General features: G+C 36.4%; 1 protein-coding gene across 7 annotated transcripts in view; it reads right to left on the bottom strand.

The window, feature by feature from the left end:
- The window catches only part of SUPT3H (SPT3 homolog, SAGA and STAGA complex component), a 499,594-nt gene that overhangs the window by 30,356 nt on the left and 456,884 nt on the right, over positions 1-12,354 (bottom strand). The gene's annotated exons all lie outside the window — the stretch shown is intronic.

The following is a 12,354-nucleotide window of genomic DNA, read 5'->3' as shown; positions in this document are numbered from 1 at the left end:
CATTCTTTGGGGGCAGAGGTGAGGCAGAACCTCATGGTGGAAGTGTGTGTCTGGGGATATGGCACAAGGAAGGAGGAGGTGGAAGGGAGGAAAAGAGGGGGAGCATGCCAGCACGGCCGCTCTGCTCAACAAGAACAAAATATATACCTCAAAGGCTGGCTCCCAGGGACCAGCTTCCTCCAGCCACACCCTACCTGCTTGCAGCTACTGCCCAGTTAATCCCTATCAGGATATTAACATACTGATTAGGTTAAGGCTCTCACAACCCAATCATTTCACCTCTAAACTGTCTTGCATTGTTTCACACATAAGATTTTGGAGAATATCTCATATCTAAACTGTAACAGATCATGTTAGGCCCCAAACCAAGTCTCAATATGAAATTTTAAAATACTCAAATCATATCATGTATCTTCTCAGGCCACAACAGAATAAAACAAGAAAAAGAAGAATGAGAAGTATACATATATATAAGAAATTGAATAACATGCTTCTAAATAATGAATGGGTAATGAATAAATTAAAAAGGGAAAAAATGTCTAGAAGCAAATGAAAATGATAACAACATCAAAATATGTGGGATACAACTAAGCAAAACTGAGAGTGAAGTGTACAGTAATACAATATTTTGTAATAAATTTATATATCAAAATGACAGGAGTAAAGGGAGAGGAAGGGGTATGGGGGTAGGAATGATAGGGTGAAAAAGACATTATTATCTCATGTATATATATGACTACATGACTGATGTGATCCTACAATATGTACAATCAGAAAAATGAGAAATTATACTCCATTTATGTATGATTTATCAAGATGTATAAATGCATTCTACTGTCATGTATAACTAATTAGAACAAATTGAAAAATTTTAAAAATAAACCTAACAATATATTTCACGTGCTTAGACAAGTAAGAATAAATCCAAAATCAGTATGAGAAATGAATAATAAAGATCACAATGGAATAAAAAAATCAAAGCTAAAAAAATACAAATGATGAATGAAACAGTTTCTTGAGTGGACAAACTTGAAAAACCTTCAGCTAAACTAACCAAGAAAAAAGACTCAAATGAAATCAGAGATGAAAAAGATTATAACTGATACTACAGAAAGAGAGACTCATAAGAAACTATGAACAAATACATATGAAAAAAAAATTGAAGAACCTAGCAGAAATGGATACATTTTGGAACATACAATATACCAAACTGAATAAATAAAATATAGAAAATCTAAACAGACCAATAATGAGCAATGAAATTAAAGCATTAGGTGAAAATTTCCCATCTAAAAGAAGTCCAGGATTTGATAGTTTTACTAATGAATTCTAGGAACCACTAATTCTAATAATTCTTAAATTTCTCCAAATTAATGAAATGGGAGGAACTCTAGCAAACTTTTTTGAGGCCAGCATCACCTTGATAATAAAACCAGACAAAGATACAAGAACAACAAAAATGTACAAGCCCATATCTCTGATGAACATAAGTATAAAAATTCAATAAAATACTAGCCAACTGAATGCAAAAAGCATATCAAAAATATCATACACCATGTTCAAGCAGAATTTATCACAAGGATGGCCCAACATATGCAAATCAATAAACGTGATAAAACACATCCACGGAACAAAGGATAAAGGTCAACCAATATACACAGAAAAAGCATTTAAAAAGATTCAATATCCCTTCATAATAAACACTCTCAAAAAGTTAAGTATGGAAGGAATATACCTCAACATAATAAAGGCTACAAATGAAAAACCCACAGTCAATATACTGAACACAGAAGAGCTCCATGTTTCCCCTAAAATGGGAACACTCTTATTTAAGATAGAACTTGAATTCTTAGCAAGAGCAATGAGGCAAGAGAAAGAAATAAAGTGCATCCAGACTGGAAAGGATGACATAGTTTTAGACATACAAAAACCTAAATACGCTATTACAAATTTTTTGGAACTTGTAAACAATTCAGTAAAATTAAAGGATACAACATCAACATACAAAAAGACTAGCACTTTTATACTCCAATAACAAATCTGCTGTAAAAGGAAGTAATCTCGTTCACAATAGGTACAAAAATATTTTTGGAATAAATTTAATCAAGGAAGTAAAAAATCTCCACAATAAAAATGATAAAACTGATGAAAGAAATTATAGTGGGGACACACACACACACACATATCCTATGTTTGTGGATTGGCAGAATATTATTTAAATGACTATAGTACCCAAAGTAAGCTATAAATTTAACAAAAATCCCATCAAAATGCCAACAATTTTCTTCACAGAAACAGAAAAACAATCCTGAATATTCATATGGAAGCATAAAAGATCCAGAAAAGCCAAAATGATTCTTATGGAAAAAAAATATGCAAAGCAAGAGGCATCAGAATACCTGACTTCAGAACATCCCACAAAGCTGTAATAATAAAAACAAGGAACTGTCATAAAAACAGACATGTAGACAAACGAAAGAGAGAAGAGAATCCAGAAATTAATCTCATCCTCACACATCCAACTGATTTTTTTTTTTTCACAAAGGTACCAAAAAACATACAGTGGAGGAAAGATAGTATCTTCAAAAAATGGTTCATTTTGTTAAGTGAAGTAAACCAGGCACAAATAGACAAAAATGTAACATGTTTGCACTCAGTTATGGAAAGTAGTAGGTCCATCTCAGAATAATGGAATGGAACAGTGGTCACTAGAGACTGGGAAGGGCAGGATAGATGGAGGGAAGAAAAATAAGGATCACCAAAACACTGCAGGAATTAGTTCTGGTTTTTCTACAGCACATCAGGGTCACTATGGTTAGAACAATTTGTATTTCAAAATGACAAGAAGAGTATGAATTCCCCAAAGCATAAAAATGATTAATGTTTGAAGACATGGAAATACCTGTTACCCTGATTTGAAAATTACATATTGTATATATGTATCAAATTGTCATAATGTACCACATAAGGAGGTATAAATAATATGTCTCAATAAAGAAAACACTAATCTTTTATGATCAAGATAATGCTATGGAGGTGCTAAAGAGTCTTAATCTTAAAAAAAAATTCAATTAACTTGAAAACCTCTCCAAATTCCTTGTTTACAGAGGATTTACTGGAGCTGTCATGCTTTGGAGCCTTGGTTGGAATTTCATCAATTGGTTATGCTGTTATGTAGGTTACCCTGCATCAGTTTATCATGGGTTAGAAACCTAGTTTCATAGATTTCTCTTCTTTCTTATCACAGGGATGTTTGCTCTAACGAGTACTAAAAAACTCCCAAGTCTGCCTCCTAAGATTTTGGAGAATGGCATTCAATGATTCCTCAGAAAGCCACTAAAATCTTACAGAAATGGGGTAGAGGTATCTTTTGGCTCCTAGCCATGGCTGCCCTGGAGAGGTTTATGCCAAAGGAACACTTTCAGTTTCTTGACCCTGTTGTTTTACACGTCACAACCACAATGACAACCTTCATCATATAGTATTTAAAGCACAAGGATGACTTAACATTTAGGTAAATGAACCTGGCAGTAAAGCTAGATTCTTTACACAGGTAAATGATTGAAGAGAGTTCTGTTCAGGAAATGAGGTTTGGGGTTGGGGGAAACTGCGTCTTGTCTTTTCAAAGATTAATTCACCTTCACAGATGATTTATCTGCATTCTTCGCAAACAACTAAGAAATTATGGGCTTATTTAATAACAAAGATGCTCAAGTAGCCAAGTTTAGAGAGGAATTAAAAGTTTAGAGTAATCTGGATTTCTGTAATGAGTTCTTCCTATTCTAAAATAAAGAAGGAACAAACAACCATGCGTAATTAGTGAAGAACAATTTTAGCAAACCAATCCCCAAGGGTCCTACATCCTGAATCACTGCTTTTTCCTTTTGATGTCCAAAGGAGGTATGTTGTCTATGTAAGGCAATCATGGGAATGTCTCAAATTTGGCATCCTTTCCAGAGTAAGCAACTTTACAGGAAGATGAAGACAACTCATCTTTGTGTCAACTGTGAATGTTTTTCTGTTTGTGTTGTGAAAATTTAACCAAATTTAAACTTTGCTTGGTATAAAGGTCTTCCAGAGGTCACATTCTCATGAAACACTTTGCATCCTACTTACTTTCTTCTGCCGAATCCTAGGAACTGAGTCCCAGTTCCACAACTTCACATACTCCTAGTTGGTAAAACTCAGACTTTGACTGAAAACAGCCAGGACCCTCATCCACTATTGAACATCATAAATTAGTCAATAACACGATCAGATCTCCTCCAGCAAACAGGGTCCTAACTGCTATGTACCAAGTCAGTTTTCTTTCTGATTTAATAAAACTCTGTTCTCAATTACTAGTTTCTCCTTTGTGGATTTATTGAAAAGTTCAAACATTTGAGCATCTCTCAAAGTCAGCAGTAAAAATGATACTTTATTTTTTAAAAGATCATAGGTTTGCTGTTTTTTTTTTTTTTAAACTGAGGATCAAGCTAGTTCCCAATTTTTGACATTTGTTTATCAACTAAGCTTCAAATTATGACTAGATAGGCGGACAGAGATCCTCTACTCACTGTACTGGGCATTCATTCATGTGTGCTTAGAAAAACAGGACTCTTTCTGTTGTTGTTAGCTGTATGTGAATAAGCTAGAGAAAACTTTTAACTACCAGATTGTTTTATTTCTTTTTTTTTTTTTTTTTTTTCAAAGTGGGCCATTAATTAGTAGATTTTAGAGAACAAAAACTAGTATTAAAAAGCAAGAAATCTGGACACGGTGTTAAGTGCATGTAATACCACTCACTAGGGATGCTGAGGCAGGAGGATTGTTCAAGGCCATTCTGGGCGACATAGTGGACAACCTCTTCGGGACAAAAAAGAAGGGATTAATATTTATCTTAAGCATAAATAGATAAATAAATAAAATGTATCCAATTGTCCCAAGTTAAAAACTACTGTGTTTATATTTGTGCCATAATTCTAATACAGTATTAACTCTAGATAAAAACCATCCCTCTTCCCAATTTGGACTTACATTTTATTCTAACTTCCCTGATTCCTTTCTGCTTTTCAGACTTTATATAAAAGAGCATAAGACTTTTGTTTTAGTCAGCTGTTTTTGCTGCTGTGATCAAAAGACCTGATAGGAACAATGTTAGAGGAGGAACAATTTATTTGGTGCTTATGGTCTCAGTTCATAAACAGCCAACTCCATTGCTCTGAGGTGAAGGTAAGATAGAACATCAAGGCAGAAGGGTATGATGGAGGAAAGCAGTTCAGGACTGGACAGTCAGGAAGCAGAGAGGCATCCCCACCGGAGACAAAATACATACCCGAAGGCATGCCCCCAGGGACCCACCTCCTCCAGCTACACCCTACCTGTCTACAGTCACCACAAAGTTAATCCCTATCAGAGAATTAATACACTGATTAGGTTAAGTCTCTCATAACCCAATTTTTTCACCTCTGAATGTTCTGGTGTTGTCTCACACATGAGCTTCTAGGGGACACCTCATATCTAAACTATAACAACTTTCATTGTAGCAGGTCCCAAATTCCTTTATAAATATTTCATTTTTCAAAAGCCTAAGAAGTGGAATAAGGGTACTATTATCTGAATTCCTATAAATTTGTGTAATCTGACTTTAGCAAATCTTTATTGAGCTCCTACTATACTGTGTAAACCACTGTGTGTGTTTGGAGTTGCAAAGGATACTAAGATAACTAAGACTATCCCTGGCTTAATGCTTCCAATTTAACAACAATGTTTTAACTACCCCAGTAAAAGGTAGCTGAGAAGTCATTTTTTAGGGAGAAAAAGAGGAAGAAAATAAAGTAGCCTTTTTGTTTGCTTTTTTGCTTAAAGGTTAATCACAATATTTATCTTACACATTTTAAAAGGGCATGAGATTTATATATTTCTCAAAATTGATTTTACGAAGTACTTTCATGTGTATATCTAACTTGAGCCACAACAAGTTGAAAGGTCACATATTCTTTTTTTTAAAGTGGCATGATTAATGAGAGGTAGATTTAGGATATAAATTCCAGGGCCTATATTGTTTTCATTATGCCACACTATCTTACATTAAAACAAAACAATCGTCTCCCCTCCCAGAAGTGTGCTCCACCTACATCATCACTCACATATATTCTCCCAGTCCTAGCAAACTCAATTCTTGTTAAACTTCATTTAAAGGGTAAATTAAAATATTACTTCAAATTCAAACTAGATCATCCTGGCATAATACTTCAGAGTGCAGAGATAGGCCCTGAATCTAAATCATCTTTGGTTTGGAGGGATTCTAAACTAGTTCTTATAAGAATAGCATTCAGAACACCATGTCCAGATCACTTGGAAAGCTTTAAAAAAATAGATACATCAGCTCTTCAAAGTCAATTGGTGTTCCAAGTTTAGGTTTTGGAATATGTTTGAAGCATCCCAGGTTATCTGGATGCATACTGAAGGCTGAGAAGGTGGTAGAATGGATGCATTATACCATTAAGAGGACCAAAAAACAGTATTGCCAATAAATGGTATGCTTTCAGAACATGTCATGATTATGCAATAAAAAATATTTCTTAATGAACATCCTAATGTTGACATCTAATGAACTTAATGCAGAAGAGAAAAAAATTGAGGGTTTTACATTACGGCTTTTTCCCAGATAACAGATAGGTTACCTGGATCCCTCATCTTTCTTACTTTCAGGCCATGTGTAGACTACTTGTATTTCTCCTTCTCAGATGGTGAGATGTCACTGTAAGTAGCTCAGCCTGCCTGCCTGCCACTACATGTTTATTAATACCATAGAAAAAGAAATCTGGAAACTAAGCTTGCTATACCAAGCTGAATAAACCCTTTGCTAGCTTCTAGAGTCAAGACACACTAGAACTTTGGAATTAAAAACTATTTTTGTTAATTTTTCTAGCCCAATGATTAATTAAAGAGATGAAAAACCTAATGCCCAGAGATGGTGACCCATCCATCCATGGTGATGCAGGAAGAGTACAGGATTTCTGAGTTAGCCTAGGGCTCTTTATGGGTGGTTCTGATTCTACCCAGAGCAATGTATTTTAGCTTTTCTGGCCTTAATGAGGAAAACAGGTAAGGAAAGAAATTGTTTTTTGAGATTAAGAGCCCTTGGGAGCAGAACAAGGTGAAGGGACCAGCGAATGGGGTGGGGACTTAAATGATGTCCCAACCAGTTCAGCTGAGTAGTTAGAAGCTTTTTGTTCTGCTTCTGGCTCTTCTGCTACATGATTAGCAATCCATGGAGAATCAATTCATTTCCCTTAGTGCTCAAAATAATAATTTTGGTAAATGGATAAAATATCAAAATAATTAAGATAAAGCTGGCTGAAAGGTTCTGTGGGAAATGTAAGCATCTTTAGTACATTCAAGGGGGTGACATTCCATGTGGTTCCAGTGAAGTCCCACTAAGGCTGTGTTCAGTGTCTGATTTAGGGTTGAGCAAATAATGTGGCCTGCCTGGATCTGTTCAGAGCTGGCCAATTTGGATTAAATCCTGCAGTAATAGGGACAATAAAAAGATTTGGAGCATACAGTCACCCTCTCCCAAGCCACCATTAGTTCTTAATTTAAGTGTAGGACAGATTCTGCATTTTGGATGATTTTTGGACCACAGGAGCTGCCCTGGTTACCAAAGGCCTGGAGATTTCCCAAATGCTCTTCTCCACTGCACAGGAGAGAAGAAGGTGAGCACAAGGGCAGAACTTCTGTAGCCCTGGCTCTGCTCTGCTGGGAAGGATGGCGAAGGGGCAGCAGAGTAAACTGGGAGCAAAAGGCTTTCACTGGCCCTGATGAAATGTTTGGCTTACTGGAATACTTGGTTGAGCTGGGGCTGGAAAGGTAGGTACTTTTCTACATTTCATGTATAAATGCTCTTTGATGAGTCAACTAAATTAGACCCCTTTTCTATCCCACTCACTCCCAATTTCACAGTAAAATTTAGTAGTGTTTTTTAATTGGCCTGTTCTTCCTCTCTTCTGGTAGCAAAACAGGAGATTAGACCAAGATTGGGTTAGCTGTCTCAAATTCCACAGCCCCCACACACCCAAAGTCAAGTCTGTCCTCTGTGTCCAAGCCTTCTTCTAGTTCCTCCACTTGCCTGAGGGATGACCATACCCTTAAAGACATATTGTTTTGCTTTTATACTATAAATCTTTGAGGCTCCGGAGCTTCATATCAAAGCCAGGCAATAACTTTTTAAAAGATAAAATGTGCTCCTTGTCTTTGTTGCTCTGTGTCTGCGTGTGGGCACGAGATTTAATTATAATGAATAAAGCAGAATGGTGGTCTAAAACTCTTAAAATCAAAGTAGGAATCATGACTGAATTTCATTAGCAAACATAAATACAAATAGGCGCATCTTGTTTGTAACATTGCCATGTGACTTTTTCCCTTTTGATAATTTCAATGTAACTCTGATATTTCAGAGAACCTAAATTGAACCATATGATGTATAGCACTGTAACATGCAAAACTCTCAACAAACATATTTCATTCTGTGAACTTCTCCCACGTTATAAATACCCTGTGAAAATCATGGAGGGCTATTCATCAGACAGCACAGCCTTCATTTAAGAACAGTGAGGGAGCCCAGCCTCATAAGTAGGAGTTCCTCTCTGGCTGGCAGAGAGGTGGGGGTGGGGGGAGACATAGCCTTAACTGTCTATTCCAAGTAACCTGGAACCCATAAATTCTGAGGAACTTGTCATTTTATGCCTGCTCTTCTCTCTCTGTCAGATTCTTATTTCATTAAAGAATACTAACACTGGGCATTTATAAATTCTTGGGTTATTACCAAGAATTTTATTGTTTTGGCATTCTGAATACAAAAATAATTGAATTAAATTTAGTTATTAAAAATTATCACTTCTAATTGCCCAAGTCATTTCAAGTTATGAGAGATGTTTTAATAAGTTTTTTTTAACTGATCTTGTTAAGCAAAATAATTAAGTGGTCAATACAAACCACATTGTAATTTAGAAAAAATGTTTTTTTAATAAATGTTATCTTTAGCAATTTTATAAGACTAAAAGTATACCATTTCTATGTATACATTATTCTTTCCATGATATTATATGTGCTTAAATACATCTATAGTTAATAAGTTTAATGCCAATACTACTTATATACTACTTTATATCACAATCAAAATAAAGATGCTTAACATCATTTTAAACACATATATAGTTTCCACGGGGCGATCCAAGATGGCAGACTAGAGGGTGACTGCATCTCCAGTTGCTCCAGAACCCAGGATTCAAGAAGGGGAGGCACTGAGAGACTCGGACTAAAACAGAGCCACGGGGTGAGTCTCCCCCACCCGGTGAAGCGCTGCCTGGGTGGCAGGCCCGGATTCAGGTGGCTTATTAGAGTACAGTAGGGAAGCTAGAGTCTTCCCCAGGCAGCTCTGTGAACTTCGGCGGTGGGCTTCTCCCACAGGGCCAGATTCTCCGGCATCTCGGAGCAGGCCCCCCAGTGAGAGCCTTTCTGCACAGAACCAAGCGTCAAGTCCCTGAACCAGGGCGGCCAGTTCCTGCCCGCAGGTTACTTCAGGGACCAGGACAGGGCAGCCAGGGACTTCCACAAGCAGCCCGCAGCCCGGCCCCCTCCGGCGGGAAGCGCCTTTCCAGGCTAGCTTCTCGGAGCAGGCCCCCCAGTGAGAGCCTTTCCACACAGAGCCAGCTCCAAGTCCTGGAACCAGTAGCCGGCTAGGGGCAGCTTTCCTTGGAAGCACTGCATTATCAAGTTACTCCAAGACTTCAGGATACTGAAGGCAGGAAGGTGAGACACTGGAAATCTACAGGGACACTATAAACCAACAGAAGAATTCTGCAATATCACAAAGTCCCACTGACATCTGACCAATATGAGAAAACAAGGGAAGAAAATGTCCCAAACAAACCTAGATACTATATCAATAAAACCCAATGACAGCACAGCAGAAGAAATGTCAGAAAGGGAGCTCAGAATGGACATAATTAAAACAATCAGAGAAGCAAACGGGGAGATGAAAGAGCAAATGCAGGCATTAAATGATCGCACCAATCAACAGTTAAAGGAGCAAATACGGGAAGCAAGAGATCATTTCAATAAAGAGTTAAGAGATATTGAAGAAAAACCAAACAGAAATCCTTGAAATGAAGGAAACAATAAACCAAGTTAAAAACTCCATAGAAAGCATAACCAATAGGATAGAACACCTGGAAGACAGAACCTCAGATATTGAAGACAAAATATTTAATCTTGAAAACAAAGTTGACCAAACAGGAAAAATGGTAAGAAATCATGAACAGAATCTACAAGAATTATGGAATATCATGAAGAGGCCAAATTTAAGAATTATTGGGATTGAGGAAGGCTTAGAGAAACAAACCAAAGGAATGAACAATCTATTCAAGGAAATAATATCAGAAAATTTCCCAAATCTGAAGAATGAAATGGAAAACCAAGTACATGAGGCTTATAGGACTCCAAATATACAAAATTACAACAGACCCATACCAAGGCACATTATGAAAATACCTAACATACAAAATAAAGACAGAAGTTTAAAGGTCACGAGAGAAAAGAATCAAATTACATTCAGGGGGAAACCAATAAGAATATCAGCAGATTTTTCAATCCAGACCCTAAAAGCTAGAAGGGCCTGGAACAACATTTACCAAGCCCTGAAAGAAAACGGATGCCAACCAAGAATCTTATATCCAGCAAAACTTACTTTCAGATTTGACAATGAGATAAGATTCTTCCATGATAAACAAAAGCTAAAGGAATTTACAAAAAGAAAGCCGGCATTACAGAATATTCTCAGCAAAATATTTCATGAGGAAGAGATGAAAAACAACGATGCAAATCAGCAATGGGAGGAACTAGCCTAAAGGAATAGCCAAATAAAGGAGAAACCAAATCATGTCAAAAAAACAAAAATAAGTCATATGACTGGGAATACAAAGCTTATCACAATAATAACCCTGAATGTTAATGGCCTGAACTCATCAATCAAAAGACATAGACTGGCAGATTGGATTAAAAAGAAAAATCCAACAATATGCTGCCTGCAAGAGACCCTCTCATAGAGATACCCATAGACTAAAGGTGAAAGGATGGGAAAAAACGTACCATGCACATGGACACAGCAAAAAAGCTGGAGTATCCATCCTCATTTCAGATAATGTGGACTTCAAGCCAAAACTAGTCAGAAGGGATAAAGAAGGACATTACATACTGCTTAAGGGAAGCATAAATCAGCAAGACATAACAATCATAAATATCTATGCCCCGAACATTGGCTCATCCATGTACGTCAAACAAATCCTTCTCAATTCCAGAAATCAAATAGACCACAACACAATAATACTAGGTAACTTTAACACACCTCTCTCACCGCTGGATAGATCGTCCAAACAAAAATTGAATAAAGAAACCACAGATCTCAATAACACAATCAACAATTTAGACTTAACCAACTTATATAGAATATACCATCCAACAAAGAACGAATACACTTTCTTCTCAGCAGCACATGGATCCTTCTCTAAAATAGACCATGTTTTATGCCACAAAGCTACTGTTAGCAAATACAAGAAGATAGAGATACTATCTTGTACTCTATCAGATCATAATGGATTGAAATTAGAAATAAATGACAGAATAAAAAACAGAAACTTCTCCAATACTTGGAGATTAAATAATACACTATTATATGATGAATGGATAAAGAAGACATCAGGAGGGAAATTAAAAAATTCTTAGAAGTAAACGAGAACAAAGACACATCATATCAAAACCACTTGGACACTATGAAAGCAGTACTTAGAGGAAGATTTATTTCCTGGGCGCATTCAACAAAAGAAGTAGAAATCAACAAATAAACGACTTAACACTACAGCTCAGAGCCCTAGAAAAAGAAGAGCTGACCAACACCAAAAGTAGTAGAAGACAGGAAATAGTTAAAATCAGAGCTGAAATCAACGAAATTGAAACAAAAGAAACAATTGGAAAAATTAACAAAATAAATAGTTGGTTCTTTGGAAAAATAAACAAAATTGATAGACCCTTAGCCACACTAACAAAGAGAAAGAGGGAGAAAACTCAAATTACTAAAATTCAGAATGAACAAGGAAATATCACAACAGACACGAGTGAAATACAAAACATAAATAGAAGCTATTTTGAAAATCTATACTCCAACAGAACAGAAAACCTCGAAGACATCAACAAGTTTCTAGAGACATATGAATTACCTAAACTGAACGAGGAGGACATACACAACTTAAATAAATCAATTTTAAGCAATGAAATAGAAGAGGTCATCAAAAGCCTACCAACAAAGAAAAGTCC

Source organism: Sciurus vulgaris (genome assembly GCF_902686455.1).
Source record: "Sciurus vulgaris genome assembly, chromosome: 7".
Taxonomy (NCBI): domain Eukaryota; kingdom Metazoa; phylum Chordata; class Mammalia; order Rodentia; family Sciuridae; genus Sciurus; species Sciurus vulgaris.
Note: the sequence above shows the minus strand (reverse complement) of the source record. Positions and strands in the feature narration are given on the sequence as shown.